The sequence below is a fragment of the Rhinolophus sinicus genome, linkage group LG01, assembly GCF_036562045.2.
Source record: "Rhinolophus sinicus isolate RSC01 linkage group LG01, ASM3656204v1, whole genome shotgun sequence".
Lineage (NCBI taxonomy): Eukaryota > Metazoa > Chordata > Mammalia > Chiroptera > Rhinolophidae > Rhinolophus > Rhinolophus sinicus.
In genome coordinates, this window is record NC_133751.1 from 6,727,886 (window position 1) to 6,745,936 (window position 18,051).

Here is an 18,051-nt window from a genome sequence, read left to right on the forward strand (position 1 = left end):
GATGAAAGGAATGAGCTACTAACATGCGCTACAACGTGGGTGAATCTCAAAGCGATTGTGCTGAGTGAAAACAACCAGGCAAAAGAAGGACAACATACTGTATGATTCCAATTACACAAAATTCTAGAAAAGGTGAAGTAATGTCGTGACAGAAAGCAGAGCAGCAGTCACCTGGAGACGCGGGGGGGCACAGGACGCGGAATTACACAGAAGCACCAGGGAAGGGATGGATATGTTCATTATCTTGATTGTGGTTAGAGTATCACAAATGACATGTCAAATTTACCAAATTATGCACTTTAAATATGTGACGTTATTGTATGCCAATTACAATACAATAAAGCTGTTTGTAAAAAGTGTTCATCCACCCAAAACTTGACCTTTTAAAAGCACATTCCCCCCCAACCCAAAAAACTGCTTCTCCTACAGCGCATCTCATGTGATGGCAACTCAAACCTTCCAGTTGCTTAGACCAAGCACCTTGAACATCACATTCTCATATTTTAAAATCGAAATGTTTACAGAATTTATAAACATTCATTGAAAGCATATTTCTTTAAAAACACAGTGAAATACTGCTCTAAGGAATTTTTAAATCCTCCACTTTCTATGAGAAAAACTTCCAAGTCTATGCTATCCACCCTTCACTGCCTTCACTAAGTGTCCTTTACCATCAACCTTAGTAAACAGTTTTCTAAAACAGGCCTCCACCTCAACTCTCCATATGCTGCGGCCTTACAGCATCACCTAGTAAAATCCTGTCCATTCCCTAAGACCATGTTAAACACCACTTCCACCAGGAATCTTTTCCTCGTCCCAATCCAGAAAGGATCACTCTCCTCTTCTGAATTTCCACATCGTTTGTATGACAGATATTTCACAATGTGGTATAGTTAAGACGTATCTCATCCAGCTCCAGTAAATTGTAATTGTCCTGAGTGCAGGAGTCTATGGCCCCTCCACGATGTGGTAGAATAAAGTGTTTCTATACATTAGTTTCAGAACACATCCTCAGTATATATGCCCAGGCAAGTGCAATTAGTATCAAACGTTAAGCTTTAATTTTTGTTTTCATTCTTCACAAGGCTGTAAGATTGTCCAATTAGCTTGTCTGTCTAATTTAACGAGGCCCTTAAATAAAGGACAGAACAATTTAAAGGGGAAACTTTTTAGAATATTTGCTAGGTATCTAAATTCACATGAATTATTTTTGGTGCCATACAATGCTTTTAGAGCCAAAAGAGAGAAACAGAAGAAAGTTAAAAAGTCCTATACTTTAACCAACACAAAAAATGAAGAGCACTGGTTGCCACAAAACCAAGTGATGAAAAGCAAAGAAAATGAGAGCAAAACAGTAAAACAACAGCTGTTATTTTAAAGGAAGGACACCTGCCCACTTGGAAGCTCAGGCCCTGAAACATCTCTAAGACTGGGAGCCTTGATCACTCTGACCACCTATACTGGATAAGTAAGACCAGAAATATTCTTTTTGTTCACTTATTATCTATTCTTCACACGAAAATGTTCTTCCTTTCTGTTACCCTCCAGCTATTTGAAACCTGAACCATATTTAAAATCCTACAAGTTCTATGTGCTTCCTCTTTAAGCCTTTCCCAGACTCCTCAAGCCATTTCCCATGTCTCCATCCTCAAAAGAGCTGGTGATTTTTATTTCCCTATACTCTTCGAGATAAATCCTTATGGCACTTTCTGTATGGTTATCTTGTATTTTTATCTAACTTTGCATGTATTTATTCTTCACCTCTTATGTTCCTTAAACAAAACCCTGAGCTTTGAATTTCCTACAGACTCTCCCACCTAACAGTATCCAATAAAGACTTAATGTACACCAAAGCTAATACAGTACAAGCAACAGTTAAAACATCTGACTTATATGTGAAAAGCAGTAACAGCAGGAGGTGGTGAATGACAACCTGATCTTCCAAATGAACGGGGGTTCAAGTTTATGCTCCTATATGCTAGGTCACATGAGCAGTACAACATAAATTCTGCCCAAAGGCTGGCATCAATTTACTAAAAACAAACATACACCTTTATAAAAGGTCAAAATCACAAGAAAAATTGAATATGCTACTTATTGCAATGGTAGTATTTCTAATCTGGAAAAACAATGATCAATTTTACTGAACGAGTTTCAGAGAACCTGTGCATAATGCTGTTACCTTAGTTATATTTTGAGAGACAAAGCTAATGTGTTTCCCTTTATAAAGTACTTAATTAGGTAAAGATTGTATACAACTTAACTTCTATAATATAATACACATATTTTAGTTACAGGTATTTAACAGAGCAATTAAATCCTTATTTTCACTTCTGTTCTAAAATCCGCCTGCCCGCAGTGAGTGGGAACTGCTGCAGATCATTAAACACTCATTTATCAATGTCTCTCACCAGGCAACACAATGCAGCAGAACAGCACACGGAAACCATCCTGAACCCCAGCAACAGCGGCTAATTAGCATAGCCTACCACTAAAACTACACCATATGATTGGAACTGTTAGTCGGAATGCTAGCCAATCAAACTAGGTTATGCAAATAGCCTATTTTAGTTGCCAGGGCAGAGCTACTTCCAATTGTCCAATAGGAAAACAAGCAGTAAACAAGAAATGAAATTGAGCTTTGTCACATTTTCAAGTTGCTGTTAACACTTTCTGGTTTAGAGCAAAATTAACAGCAACTGTAAAGGATTAGAATCATATTCTCCTTTCTAATCCAAAAGCAATCCAATGGTAATACACACAGAATACAGTTAAAGTATTGCATTTGTTGTAATTTTAACTTTTTACTATATGTTTTTCTAACAGAAGCTGCAATCAACATTTCAACTTTCCCCCCACTGACTCAAAAGCAAGCATTATGTAAATGACTTTCCATACATTCAAATAGATTCTCAAATATTACATTTTAGAGAAATCCTACAAAGCATTTTTATTCTATTACAAAAAGACTAAATAAAAGGTGGGCATAACAACGCACGGCTCACTGGAAGTCTCAAACAAGGCTTATCAGATTGCGGAGAATTAACATTGTTTTTGATTATGATATATGTTAATATGATTTCAAAAATAATTTTAAAATAATGAAACTCAAATTAAGTATTAACCCACTGGGCTTAGAATATGCAAATTGAGACCACATAACTAATACACATCTCTTGGAACCAAATTCAACTATGATATAAGCATATTATATTCATATGTAACATTTCTAATAATGACTAAAACAAAAAGAACTACTCTGTCAGTACATACTAACAGCTACAAAGATAGTTTCAAAGAACATCAGTGTCCTGACAATTCCTAGTGGTTGAGAGAATTTCTTTAATGGCACATATTCAGATAAATGCTTTGAAACATGTCAAGGAGACACCGTTCTCATTTGTACCTTATAATTTTATCTTTATAAAAGACACAATCCTATTTTAAAATAGATCAACTTGTCTTGTCCCACCTATCCTAGCAATTATTTCCTTCTAAGTGGAGTACAGATTCATCCCACACCAAGAAGTTAGTGATTTTTAAATATATTTTTCCATAGCATGTCTGGAAATGTCTCCAGAAAGACTTCTAGCGTTTGTAAAATACACTAAATTAAGACACAGAGCAGATTTCAAGCAGTCAATTCAAAGAAAACAGCATGTTGGTCCTATCTCTATCACTGCCAATTATCTTCCACTTTATGAAAGAAAACTGAAGCCATTTTTCCACCATCTCCAAGCACCCATATTTGTCTCCTAATTTCTTCTCATGTTCTCTCTACTTAGGGATTCTAGATGAAAACCACTTAATATCCAATGAAACCAAACTAGAGCCAGCTTCTTAAAGGGAATAGAGGGGTCAATAACTGAACTTTAAAGCTAAAAGAACCTTATATTATTATCTAATAGTAGCCCCACATTCTACAAACCAAAAAACTATACATTTAGAAAAATAGTGCTTTAAAGACCTTACAGATGAAAATCAAAACCCTCTTAAATTATCTTCTAACAGTACCTATGAAAAATCAATGTATCAGTCAGGTATCAGTAAGTCTCTTGATTTGTTTTCATATAAAAATATGTTTAAATACATAAGCGTTCAAAAAAGATAAGCTTAGAATCATTCTCCATGCCATCCAAGCTTGAGAAAGGCTTGGAAAGCATTCTCTAACCCAAAGCATTTAAACCATTCCTTGAAGGGCTCAATCTCAGTTTACTTCAAACTTTAGATATCATTTGGTGTGTTCTTTTACCTGCTTAGGACCCTTAAGAGCCCCCTTTAATTCCTAAAGATAAAGGCAAGAAGAGAAATAAAAGGGAAAGTTTTTAAAGCCAATTTCATTCACATTCTTCCCCATGAATCTTTAATACTTTGGTTAGTGCTCCCGGTTCAAGCTTCTCCTATTCCTTCCACACTGATAAAGCAATCCTAACCCAGCCTGTCTTCTAATCTATGGCAGCAAACAGGGCATTTTCCATGTAAACAAGGACTGTTTTCTGGTCCACCTCTTAAACATTCTTCACATCACAAAACACTGTCATCTTTGAAGGGGGGGAAATTAAAACCTTGGCACTCTTATTTTCCTTTGGAGCCTGGAGATACAAGGAAACATCATCTGCCTTGGTGACAGATGCTCTGGGATAAAACATCCTAAATTTAAATGTTGTTCAGTTTATCATCAATGCTTTTAAAAGCTAACATTGTGCAGTTTAGGCAAGTATCAATGAGTACTACTTTTAGAATCAGAAATTAAATATCTAAAACATTTAAAGATAAACTCACTAAATTAGAATCATTACACAAAGTATACATTTTAGAATTCTTAGTAAAGAAAATAAGTTTTCTAAGTATATAATTAATCACTAACTTTTTTTAAATATAGTATTCCAAGTACGTTTTCTCCCTTATATTGTAATAAGAAATATATTTAGAATAAATAACTGGTAACTTCTCATCTGCAGTTAATGATGCTCGAGATATATAACCAGCCTCTATCCTCTCAATATGTAAAGGCCATTATTACACCAAGTAATAAATCACCCAAGATTATCTCAAATGACAAATCATACCATACAAATAATTTTGTATTTGGGAAGAAATACAACTTAGCTTTCTAGTCTTGAAAAATGGCTAGTGGATAGAAATGTATTTTCCTTTTTTAATTTCAAGACATCTAATCTGGAAAAACATTTTTTAAATTCTGCACAACTACTCTGGTCCAGCTTGTAACAGTTCCATCTATGAAGTGAGGCAGCTGCCGGGCTGTTTTGCTGAACATCTTTTACAAAAGACTAAACCCAGGAGGTATCTACAGTCTTGATGCTTTTTCTCCCTTCTTTCTCCGTAAATCTGCTTATAAAACCAGATCTGATGATAAACACACACTTTTAAGTTCTGGACTGTTCTTTACTCTTGCGGATCAAATAATTCATACTTGGGGAATGGTCCCATTCGTATCCCCCTTCCCCCTCCCCAACCAAAAAGGCACCCAGAACATTATGAATACTCACTGCTGTACATTAAATATATTTTTGCCCCCTCATCCAGGTATCATGGAAATATAAAAGTTGACTGATCCAGCCTTTATTTAGCTAAATGTTATCTTAATTAATGCACACTGCTAAAACAAAAAAGATTCTTGCAAATTAGTTTTGGGGTCAAAAACCCTTTTTGAATTGTCTTTACCAAGGCAACAAAACACAGTAAGTTTCATCTTTCTTAAGCATCTCCAGCTGTATAAACTGCCTTATTTTCTTGTCAATTTCCATGTTATATGAAAATAAGGAGACGAATCTAACACATTTGGGGTCATATTTAGTGTGACTTAAAAAAACAAGCAATATGAAAAATTCACTTTCAAGAGCCTTGGGTGGTAAGCACCCAAAAGTGATAAGCAACCGCCCTCTAAAACAGCTTAAACCTAAGCTAACAAGGAGAGGCCATATGTCTGTCCGTGAGAAAGTAACGGGCAAAACATGTGAACAGGTCAATGACAGAAAAACCAGTGCTTCTGAACAGAGCTGCAACCAAAAGTCACAAAGGCAGAAACTGGAGTACAGGTGTTGATGTTCAAGAGCTGCTTCGTACACGGGCAGCTTTAAGTGTTTGTACTACAGTGGGCAGCAGAGGCAAGTTTTATTGAGACCAAGAAGGCCACCTAGTTCTTAATCTGTATTACCAGAATTCAGAGTAAATAGAGAACTAAGGACAGTCACAACTGGAGGAGTGCTTGAAAACAATTCTTTAAGACTGCCAGCAAGAGAAGAAACCAACACCATACCCAGAAGCTCAGTTTCCTAAATTGAGGAAGGAGCGAGCTTCTAAAAAGAAAACCGAGACCACACAACAGACTAAGTATACTTGTTCATATGCTCCATAACATCCACTAAAACAGCAGTAAAGACCCACAAAAATAGTATCAATTAATTAAAACTGGATGGAGCCATACAAGTGAAGCAAAGATTCTGACAGACTTCTTCAAGACAAAAGGTCAACGGGATTATACCAATAATCACAGGAATGTCAGAAAGACCCAGAGCTGAAAGCTGGCAGCAGGACCCACAGCAGAGTGGCAGGTGCCATTCTGGGTGGAAAAGGGAAACGGGGGTAGAGGAGAGGCAGCAGCTGGCTGCATTACTACTGAACGAGCATCTGCCGCAGCGCCTGGCCTCTCCCAACCACCGCGGAGAATCGGGCGCAATCAGAGGAGCCCAGCTGCTCAGTGATGCAGTCGCCCCCAGGCTAAGGCCAAAGAAATGCCCTGGGAACTCACCTGCCTGCTTAGGAAGGGCACCCTGGAGCCTCTCAACCTGGCAATGAAGGCCGAGAACCTTCACAGGGCTCCGATTCAAACACCCTGAACCGAGCGAGGCCTGTCAGTCTAATGTCTCAACACAAACCAACTCTGTCCTGAGGCCTCGCATTTGGGGATAAAAGCTGATAATGGCAGAGAAGTTCAGGTTCTTGATGTAGGAACAGGGTTCACAGGTATTTATTATTAAAATACTGTAAAAGAGGGTCACACAAAGACCAAAGGTGACAACTGTCATAACCAATTACTCTGCAGTTGAGATTTTTTTTAATTTTTTCCTAGTGCAAGTTGAATGCACATCACACAACTCAATCATATTTTTAAATCACCAGAACACTGCACTAGGCCTCCACCCCAGTGTTAACATTTCTCCTATGAATGGAACAGACTTACTGGCATAGCGTTACATCTTCCTCTCTATCGGTCCTAATACACTATGTGTTTTTCCAGTAATTTTCTGTTTTCAATTTTCAAAACAACCTCAACACAAGAGCATGCAATTCAATTATAGTTAAGGAAAGGTGTGTAAGTGTATATACTTACTTACAATGTAAAATAATTGTCTGGTGGGTAAAGGTGGTGAGGCAAGAAGAAATACAAACGGTACTAAAGCCCTCACTTCATATCCTGGGAAATCAAGAGAAACTGTCTAAAACTGATGGGTCAAGAAAGAGAGGTTTAAATCAATTTTGCAAAATTTTAATAATAACCAATAGAAAAACTTTTATAAAGGAATAGAAATTGGCAGGAAGAGAGGTAGCTTAGAGAGCTATTTGATTGCATCTTTCTGGGAGGACAGTCATTAGTTTTTTAAATAATAAAACAGAGCTATACACACATTACGGTATTTAAAGTGATAAAAGTAACTAAATGAAGAATTTAAAACTGAAGATTAAAAGTGTTTTACCACTAAGGTATGAGAATGAGGAAACGGAAACTGACATTTCATTTTTTACTTCCAAAATGGATTAAATTTTATTAACATACGCGTGAAAATGGAGTAATTCATGCTTAATATAGAAGCAAAGTACAAATCTAAATTTAACTGTCAGTTGGGCATAGCCTGAAAAATACTACTACTGGTAAGAAGAAAAAAGACTAGTTGTAACTAGTAGTTTATGGAAACGCAAGCATTCAACAATTTTTTTTGCTTTTTTGTATTAACAAAATAAATACTGACATTTTCAAGTGTCTGCTTTTGAGTACTTGATTCCATGTAGTGTATTTTGTGGATGATACACTAAATAAAATGTAAAAATGGAAGTAAACCTATTTGTGTTTCTCTCTAATGTTACCTGTAACACAGATCCATTTAATAATATTGATCTCTACATTTTTTGAAAAGACTAGCATGAAGGATATACAGCCTTCAATCAAACTAAAGAGGGACCACTAGGTAGCCTGATGTCAACTATCGAAGGAAAAGAGAGAAAAAGCACTTAGAAAGAAGTAATCTTAAGTTGCACTTTTGGAGGAGTTGACCTACACTATGCAAACCTTAAGCAATAACAGCTTTTTATTACATATCAGCTTTCTTCGTTTGGTGAAACCCAAACAAAGAAATGTATTCAAAAAGATTTTTAACCAATGGCCAAATCTACCCATTCTCTAAAACTACAAAAAAACCAAACTCCATCAAATTATTCCTAGAACCAAAACAAATATTTTATTTCACTTGAATCTACAATTCAAATCACTGTCGATAATACACATTCTTCACAACTCATATTTGCTTGTTTAAGAACACATGTTCCTTTTTAAAGCTGTAATTACTTCCACAGACTTTCCAGAAAAGCTAATATAGATAAGCTTATTGTATCTTATCAAAACCAAGGAGTAAATTATTTATGAAGCCCTTGGGATTCCCCTTAAGAGAGGAAATATATACACAAAATAAAGATCACCATCAACAGACTGTTATGGGTTTATTTTCATTTGCCCAACAAATATTTGAGAATTGATTATGTTCCAGGCATTAGACTAATAAATAAGACCTAGTCACTCTACACAAAAACTTAAAAGCTCTTGTATAAAATGATACAATGAACAAAACTAAAACAGAAATGCAAGCTAGAAAATGTATCAGCAGTAAGTAACAGAGCAGGAACAGATTGGTTAAGAGTCCGGATTCACGCTCCTGGGCTTGCATCCTAGCTCCATTCCTAACTACCATGTTTCCCCGAAAATAAGACCTAACCGGAAAATAAGCCCTAGCATGGTATTTCAGGAGGACATCCCCTGAACATAAGCCCTAAGGCATCTTTTGGAGCAAAGCTTAATGTAATACCCGTCTTATTTTCGGGAAAACACGGCAGCTGTGACCTGGGGCCGGCTACCTTATCTCTCTGGCTGGGTTAATCATCGTACACATCTCAGAGAATCAAGAGAAAAAGAGTTAATAAATATAAATCACTTAGAGTAGTTCTTGGTATGTTGTAAGAGTTCAGTAAGAAACTCTTAAAAAAAAAAAAGAAAGAAACTCTTATAAATTAACAAGAAATAACAAACCTAAGAGAAATATCAGCAAAGAATATTGAAAGGATGTTCACAGAACATATGAATAACAAACATGAAAAAACATAGTCAACCTCACTAATATTCAAACAAGTGCATATGTTTTGTCTATCAAATTGGAAAACATTTTTAAATACACAGGATTATAGAGTATGGGAAAATTCTGATGTATAAGTGCTGGCAGAATCATCAACTGTACTTTAAAAAGGTATCTGAAAATGTATTATCAAAAGTCTGAAAAATACACATGTTCTCTAATTCAACAATTCCAACTTCTAGGAATTGGACCCAAGGCAATAAATCAAAGATGAACACAAAGACAGCCACAGCAATGTTCACTTAAACATTATTTATGAACTAATTAGCAACAATGGGGAGTAGGTTAAATAACATCGGATTTGTAGAATACTAATTAGACATTTAAATGATGTTATAAAAGAATATTAATGATAAAGAAATGTTTAAATTTTAAGACTAGAAAAAGTCTTACATGACCCCAGTTTTGTTTCTTAAATACTGTCTGAAGGAGTCACATGCACAAAACAACAAGCAATATATACATTAAAAAACTGCAATGATACTATGATTGTTAGGATTACTGGTGCTTTTTGTGTTCTTCTTTACAGAAGTTCTATCTGAACTTGAATTATTTTTAATTAAAAACATAAACTGGACTGTGGTGATGATATCTGCACAACTGTATATAAATTCACTAAAAACTCAAACTTATTCATAAAATGCATAAATTTTGATATGTAAATTGTTTCAAGGAATATTTATACACATACACATGCACGTACGTTATTAAAAAGGTGAAGAGGAGAAAAAAGTCCCTGCCCTCAAAGAGAGAAAACAATTACAAACATGTTTTATTTACTGAGGAAGTGGGAGAGCTTGAACATTTCAGATATCTTTCAATAATAAATTTGCATCACTAACGAAGTATTTTTCTACTATATTCATGTAAGAATGGATGTTATAATCATTTGAAGTACATCTATATGAAAGCCAAAATGTTAACTTTTCAGCTAACTCGGTTCCTAGAAAACTCTTTACCTTTGTCTCATTCTTCCCTATCTACCCTGCTTGTACATCCTTTCTGAATAATTCCAGTAAGTAGAAAAATCAGCGTAATTCCAATGCCTGACAAACAAAACAGTCCAATACAAATTTCAAATTATGTAAATTACATATGAATTTGAATTGACTATTTAAGTCTAATAATACAGGCAAAACAACTAAAATTTGAGACATTAATGTGTAATTTCAGAAGACATGCCAAATTCTCAAAAACACGGGACATTTAAGAAAATGCAAGCCCAAATATGCATAAATAATAATATAAAACTGGGAGGGAAAATAACGAATAAAAATGGAGCACACCTACTGGGCACATGCTACATACGTACTCTGCACTACACGTATAATGAGCAGCATTACTATGCTTCTCATTCCCCATAGGAAGAAACTGAGGTTTGGAGCTTTGTATTTTAGTCTCATGGTGACCTCAAATCCCTCCTATTTTCCTTCCTTTTCATTATGTGTCTAAGAAGGGTGAAGGAGTATGACCTACTGCCTCCCCTCCAAGGGAACGTCACTGATATTTAATGAGTAACTTTCCCCCTCCCTGCCCTCTTCTCCTCTGATTTGAAGTAATGTATCTTTTACTCCCTGTAAATAACTATGAATCAGCAAACTTATTCCACTTTTTTTATTTGCATTTTCATTTCAAGGAATATAGCCATTACATATCACACTCACTCACACCCATCATTTAGTTTAAGTTCTACAAGTATCTGATTAACCTTCCTCTTATATCAACACCACTGCAATCTCTTTGGTTGCCAAAGTTTATTCTCTAGTAGTCCCCAAATTTATACTCGTGTTCGTAACATTTTGCCTGCCGTCTTTATACTGTAGCCAGTTTAGGAGGACATGAAACTTCTGGCTCTCATTTATTCTCCTTGAGTATATTAGATGTTACCACATTGCTTCTGGCATAAAGCCCCGCTAGATCAAAATCAAATACATTAATCTAATATTCTTCACCTTGATAATTACTTGGGTTCTTTGCCTTGATACCCCAAGAATTTTCTTTAAGTTCAGTAATTTTTAAAGAGTATGTCTACATGTTGGTCATTTCTGGACCAACTTATCCACATATACAGTATGCCCTTTCCAAATGTAATGGCAGTTTTTATTTTTAATTTCAGGAAATTTACTTGCGTTATAATTATTAATATTTATTAAGTTTCATTGCTTTGGTTCTTCTTCAAGATACTCTCATTATTTGTATGATAAAACTTCTTTGCCTGTTTTGAGTAACTGTCACTTTCTCTAGAATGCTTCTTTATTTTTCTTTAATTGTTTTTCGTTTGAAATTTTTTCTCCCATTCATCTTGTTTCACTGAAGAAATTTTCTACTTTTTTTTTACTCTCGCGTCCCTTCTAGTTTAGGCTTCATTTTTTTAATGATTTTTTTAAATTTTATTTCTTTCCTGAATTATCACCACATTTCTAAGATTTTTCTGATTTATATCTATGATGCTCTTTCTTATATCATTTTCTAAATTTCTTCGGGTCTGTTTTGAAACACTAGGTTACAGTTTTCATTTGTTTTATGGGCAGTTCTTTCTGGCATGCTGTCGTTGTCTGCAGGAATATTATTCTGCTCCTTATTCCCTATTTCTTTGCAAAATTCTATCCGAAGTTGACTGTGATCCTTGTCTGTTGCTCATTTTCATGTAAAATAAAAAACTTGCAGGAAACTGGAGCAGCTTTTCTGGCTTCAGTAAGAGTCCTCTTCTGTTTTCATGAAGTATAATGAAATATATAGTCTCCCGAGTGACATCTCCTGTGCTTTCACCTTCCCCCACTTCATCTGAACTTTTCTCCTTTGCCCCCACTGTCTCCATCCTGCTTCATGTGGATTCTATTTCCACAGCGTCTCCTGAGTGTGGGGACTTGCCCAGGGGTTAGTTTTGAAAATGCATAGGGACAAGAAAACTCAACTCCACAGAACTCACTGTGGGCCCCTGGATCCTGGGAACTCAAAACCATCTTTTACGTTCGGTTGCTGCTCTCAAACTTGCTTGCCACTTTCCAGGGAGTCTTTGTTGACTATCTGGGGGTCTTCCTGTTCTCAGGTCCATCTGACAGATACCCTACTGCTCCCTTCTGTACAAATGTTGATACCACACAGGTCTTGCAGTTATTGGAGCTTTGTCTCGACCTATTTGTATTACAGAGTTTGTGGGGATAATGTTCGCCTAGCTTTGTAGGTGTTAGGGAGTTTTCAGTTCTGCTGTCCCAGTTACTCTGTTTTTAGGAAAAACTGTGGAGATCCAAAACTATACCCTGCTGTCGTCTTCCCCAAACTCAAACATTCTTTGGGGGTTACATTTAGTAAGTATCCTTAAAATCTAAACTAATGAATATGAATGTATTTGCTTTCACCTGGGTTTTGAATAAAGGTGCTAGGTCTAAGATATTCAACTTTCCAAAGTCGCTAACCTCAGGTTTCCCATCATCTTTTCTATAACTATCATATGCTCTCTTATATGCTATATACATGATACAAACATTACTAATTGCTTCCACTTAGAAATCAGAAACTTAAATCATCTGAAACATAAAAAAAGACAATGGAAAATAATGAGGGGCTCTTACAGCCATTTGAAGAAATTTATTAAAGCAGACATTCCGATTTTTAGGAAATTTGTAGGATAGCAAAAATTGTTTTATGCAAGTATTTTCCATGTCCCAGGAACCCTGCTAGATAGACAGAGAACATACAAATAGGATAAGCCATAGCCCTCTGACCTTGAGAATCAGACTAGTTGAGACAAAAAACCAGTAAGCAAACGTGTGCAAATGTCATAAAAGCATTAAATAAAAACTGTTTGCTAGAAAGAAATAATTCTGGGAGAAGAATATCTACCAAACTACTATTAGGTTTGTCACTCACTTTACGCATTTCTGAAGCACTTGAACTTTTTCTTCCACTGAGCAAACTTTATCACTTTTATATTTCCTAAAATAGAAGATTCTTCTTTTTGCCAGTTGAATTAGAGATTTCTTTTTAACATTTACATTCAATGCCCACAAACATATATTAAAAGATATACATTCATGTAATGCTAATGAGTATTAACTGATACGTAGTAACAAATAGCTTTCTGAATACTATGTTTCCCCGAAAATAAGACCTAGCTGGACAATCAGCTCTAATGTGTCTTTTGGAGCAAAAATTAATATAAGACCTGGTATTATATTATATGTTATGTTATATTATATTGTAGACTGGGTCTTATATTAAATTATATTAAATTATATAAGACCCGGTCTTATAATAAAATAAGACCGGGTCTTTTATTAATTTTTGCTCCAAAAGACACATTAGAGCTGATTATCCGGCTAGGTCTTATTTTTGGGAAAACACGGTAGTTTTATCAGGGGCCTTAAGATTTTTTGCAATCCTATGACCCAATACTTAAACTCCTAGGAATCAACTACAAAAAAATACTTTATTATACAACCAAACATTTATGCACAGATGTTAGTACTTTCAAAAAGAGAAAAGAAAAAAAAAATGTCTAATAAGAGCTATCTAAAAAACGTCTAATAAGAGCTATCTATCTAAATGTCTAATAAGAGCTATCTAACTTAATGATCAATTGCATGAAATGATCATACAATGAAATAGTCTCAAATCAGTACACTTTAAAATAAATTTGTAATGTAATTCACCCTCAGAAACAGTTAATAGTTCTGAATGCTCTGGATTTGCTCCAAGTTCAAACTGACAACAGACCACTACAATTAGTAAGTTTCTGATGGATGACACTGGGAAATGTTTATGATATAACGGTAGGCAATTAAAAAGAAAAAACATATATATAATATTAAAAAGATCCTACCCAAGCACACCAACCTGAATGGATATTCAGGATGACCTCAATTAATCAAAACTGGCATCAAAACCAAAATTGGAAGGCAATGTGCCATAGTACAGTGGACAGAACTTGAAAAATGTTTCCTTATACTTATCCATATTTTTATAAATTTCAAATTTTTTCAGTGATTGTGGTTTACTTAATAAACAGGGAGAAAAAGTAAAAATCTTAGAACAAAAATAAATCCACTGAATTTACCATTCACAAAAAAAAGAAAGAAAAAAAATTCACTGAATTATTAAGAGCAAAATCAGATAGCTTGGGGCTAAGACATAAAGAGAGGGCTAAAGGAGGGAAAACACACACAGAAAAAGACCAGACACACAGGACCATGTGAAGAATAGTTTCAAAAGGAGGCAAATTGTCACTATGTGGCAAAATATGAAAATGTACAAACCCTCTGATTCCCCCAATACACCCTGTATATAAATGGGATTAAGTAATTTGGTTTTTTATTAAATTTACAGATCTGATTTCTAATTGTTCTGTAATACACCATACTCCTGTGATCACCGAAGTATGCAAACTTTGTCCTACAAAACTCACATTTTAAAGCGAGTTAGAGAATTTAAAATTAAAAACTGCCACTCAAATGGTTTTAAGCAGTTCAAGTCATATATATAAGCTACAAGACAACAACATGAAAAAATCAGCACAATTTAAAATAAATTTCTAAGACTACTCATCCTCAAAGTCACAGTTCTGTATGTTCTAGAAGTATTTTAAGTTTTAAAGTCACTAACTTATCAGTATTGTTAAAAAAAAATTCAGTTGTTAAAGAAGCCCATGTCAACAACAACAACAACAAAAATAGTCCCAACGGTTTTATCCAACAGCTTTCTCAAATAACGTTCCACTGGATGTTAATGGGTATAAATAAAAGAGAGGGGAGGTCCTTTTACAAACTAAATTTTAAATGTGCAAGAGCCTTTGTATTAATGTGCACAGTAACCTCTGAGGCAGTGCATTTTCCAAATTTAATCTCAGAAGCACATAATTCTACATCCCAAATAAACTGAATTTAGTTACCTCTTAATTCAAAGGGTTAAAGAGTGGCTCCCTAGGTTCCCGGGATGATGGTGAGTAGACTGCTGTCACATCACTAACATGAATAAACAGGAGAGGAGGGGGTGAGTGCAGGACACACATCCAGGAGGCAGGGACATGAGTCTGGCTCAAGAGAGAAGAGCTGGACACAAACGTAGATTCTGACAACATGGGTATATACCAAGGGGTGTTAGGTAAAGCTGGTACGGTGAACGCTATTAACCAAGGTGTTTTCTTTTTACTCTAGATGCCTTTAATCCACTAGATAGTCTTAAAAATGTATCATAAACATCTACTGCATCATTTGTTGACATATCTGCCCCGTCTCTGAAATGTGCCTTGATTCCAAGGCACAGCGGGGCAGAGTACTGTTACAGTACCGGGGACAAAGCAAATGCCAGCCAAATAAATGTTTCGTCCCAAATGATCTTTCTTCCCCCAAATATCCAATTTTACCTCCTTTATATTCTAATTATACATTACAATATGCAGAAAGACCCTCAACTTAAGCAAGCGTAGGAACACCTATACACACAGGTACTAGAGCTACATCGAAGTCTGGCTCTGGCTCGGGGTTCAGTAAAAACCTGTTACTAAGCTGCGGCTTTTGAAAGAGCAACCAGTCAGTGCCTGTGTCAACGTCCTCCTCGCACCCCTGAACCTGCACCTCGTCAATGAAATGGTAGGAGTGAGGCATCAGCACAGCTAACTGACATCAAGTCAGCGCCCGGGGAAAACAGAAATTCTATTTCAAGTGTGCATAGGAATTCTAGAAATAACTCTCCCTGGGAAAATGCCTGTGAGCCTTCACGTGGTTCCTTCTACTGGCTTCAGCAGGATGAATGTGCGCGTGGGAATACAAGAGCCACCTGCCACACTCGTTAATGGTGGTCATGAAGCTGTTATTCTATGCTCAAAAACAATTAACTTCAAACTGTTAAAAGGGAAGTACATCAATAGCTAATACATATATTAGAGGGCCAGACCTTCCTTCTTGGATTTTTTCCTTTATAAGCCAATAAACGTTGAAAATATTTAAGGACCACAAAGCTGAGTAAGAGAGACTGGATTCTGTCACATAGCTAATCTTTGTGGACGTTTTCGTATTCTACCATTCATAAAATTTACCAGAAACTTTTATAACCTGTATTGACTCTTTAGATATTTCATTTCATCCATGAGCCTTTCAAGAGAGAGGGTTTTCTGGAAACTCATGTCTCGTGAAGATAAACTAGAACTAAAATAGCAACTTAATCCTCCAAATGTTTAATATTTATGCAGAAATCCACGAGCCACCCAAACACGACTCCGCTCCTCTGCTGAGCTCCGCTGAAAGGGGGCGCCCACCTGGCAGAGCCTGTGTGCCCAGTGCTCAGGGAGCAGCCCCGACCTGACAGGGCTGAGAAACTGTTCCTGACCCGGGAGGTCACACCTACAAAATCTGACAACAAATCTTCATAAGATTCTAAAATCCATTCTGTAAATATTCCCACTTCTCGATGATGGTAATACTCAGCCTCAGTATGGTGTTGATTTGAGCAGCCCCCCAGCCAGACTGTGCACGTGGTGTCTGTCCCTCCAATACGTGTGTGTACACCTGAGAGCCGGGTGATGGAGACGATTGGTCAATCACCTTTTACTTATAAAAGAATTCCCATCATAATCTGTGTCCCTCAGAAATGTTAAATATCATTTCGTCTATAATATGCAAATATATTCAAGCACATTTCTTCATACAAAATGATACACCAGAGGAATTTCTTAAATCCCACTCTAAAGTAAAAAAAAAAAAAAGGGAATTTTTTTTACTTTAGAAAACGAAAATCACCAAAAACCAAAACCAAAATCACCAAAACAAAAACCAAAAACCCACTCTAAAGTAAAAAAAATGGGAATTCCTTTTACTTTAGAAAACAAAAATCACCAAAAACAAAAACCAAAACCAAAATCACCAAAAACAAAAACCAAAAACCAAAAAAAGGGAATTTTTTTTACTTTAGAAAACGAAAATCACCAAAAACCAAAACCAAAATCACCAAAACAAAAACCAAAAACCCACTCTAAAGTAAAAAAAATGGGAATTCCTTTTACTTTAGAAAACAAAAATCACCAAAAACAAAAACCAAAACCAAAATCACCAAAAACAAAAACCAAAAACCAAAAAAATGGGAATTTTTTTTACTTTAGAAAATGAAAATCACCAAAAACAAAAACCAATCACAACAACTTTAACAGCTACACCAATAATGCAATTAAATCTATCTAAGATTTATGTAGTTACTTCTTTTCCAATAAAAGACCACATTTTCAAACGGTTTATAAATATAATCAAGTAAGACCATCTCTGACAAAGTCTCCAAATATAAGCCACTTGGGTCAACAAAAGGCCACATCACCTGAAACTAATAAAAAGTTAAATTTAATTTAATTTTTAAAATGCCTCATAATTAGGTTTATTTAAGATACAAGTTTAAAAGTCAGTAACACTTTATCCATTATCTACACTATATTTTCAAGAGTTTGAACACAGCCATACATGGATTAGCCTCCATTTTTTTATGTGAGTTAAGATCACCTAAATGAATTATAAAGCAATCAAAAATATTCTTTCCAAAATGCCTTCATACTGCTTCTCCTGCATAAATATAAATGACAAAATGATGAAAGGGAAGGAGGGAGGGAAGAAAGAAAAAAGATTAAGAATGGAGGAAGGGATGGATGGAG

The 18,051-nt window shown here is 35.5% G+C and overlaps 1 protein-coding gene across 6 annotated transcripts in view; it reads right to left on the reverse strand.

The window, feature by feature from the left end:
• Window positions 1-18,051, reverse strand: part of DYRK1A (dual specificity tyrosine phosphorylation regulated kinase 1A) — a 140,102-nt gene that overhangs the window by 70,558 nt on the left and 51,493 nt on the right. The gene's annotated exons all lie outside the window — the stretch shown is intronic.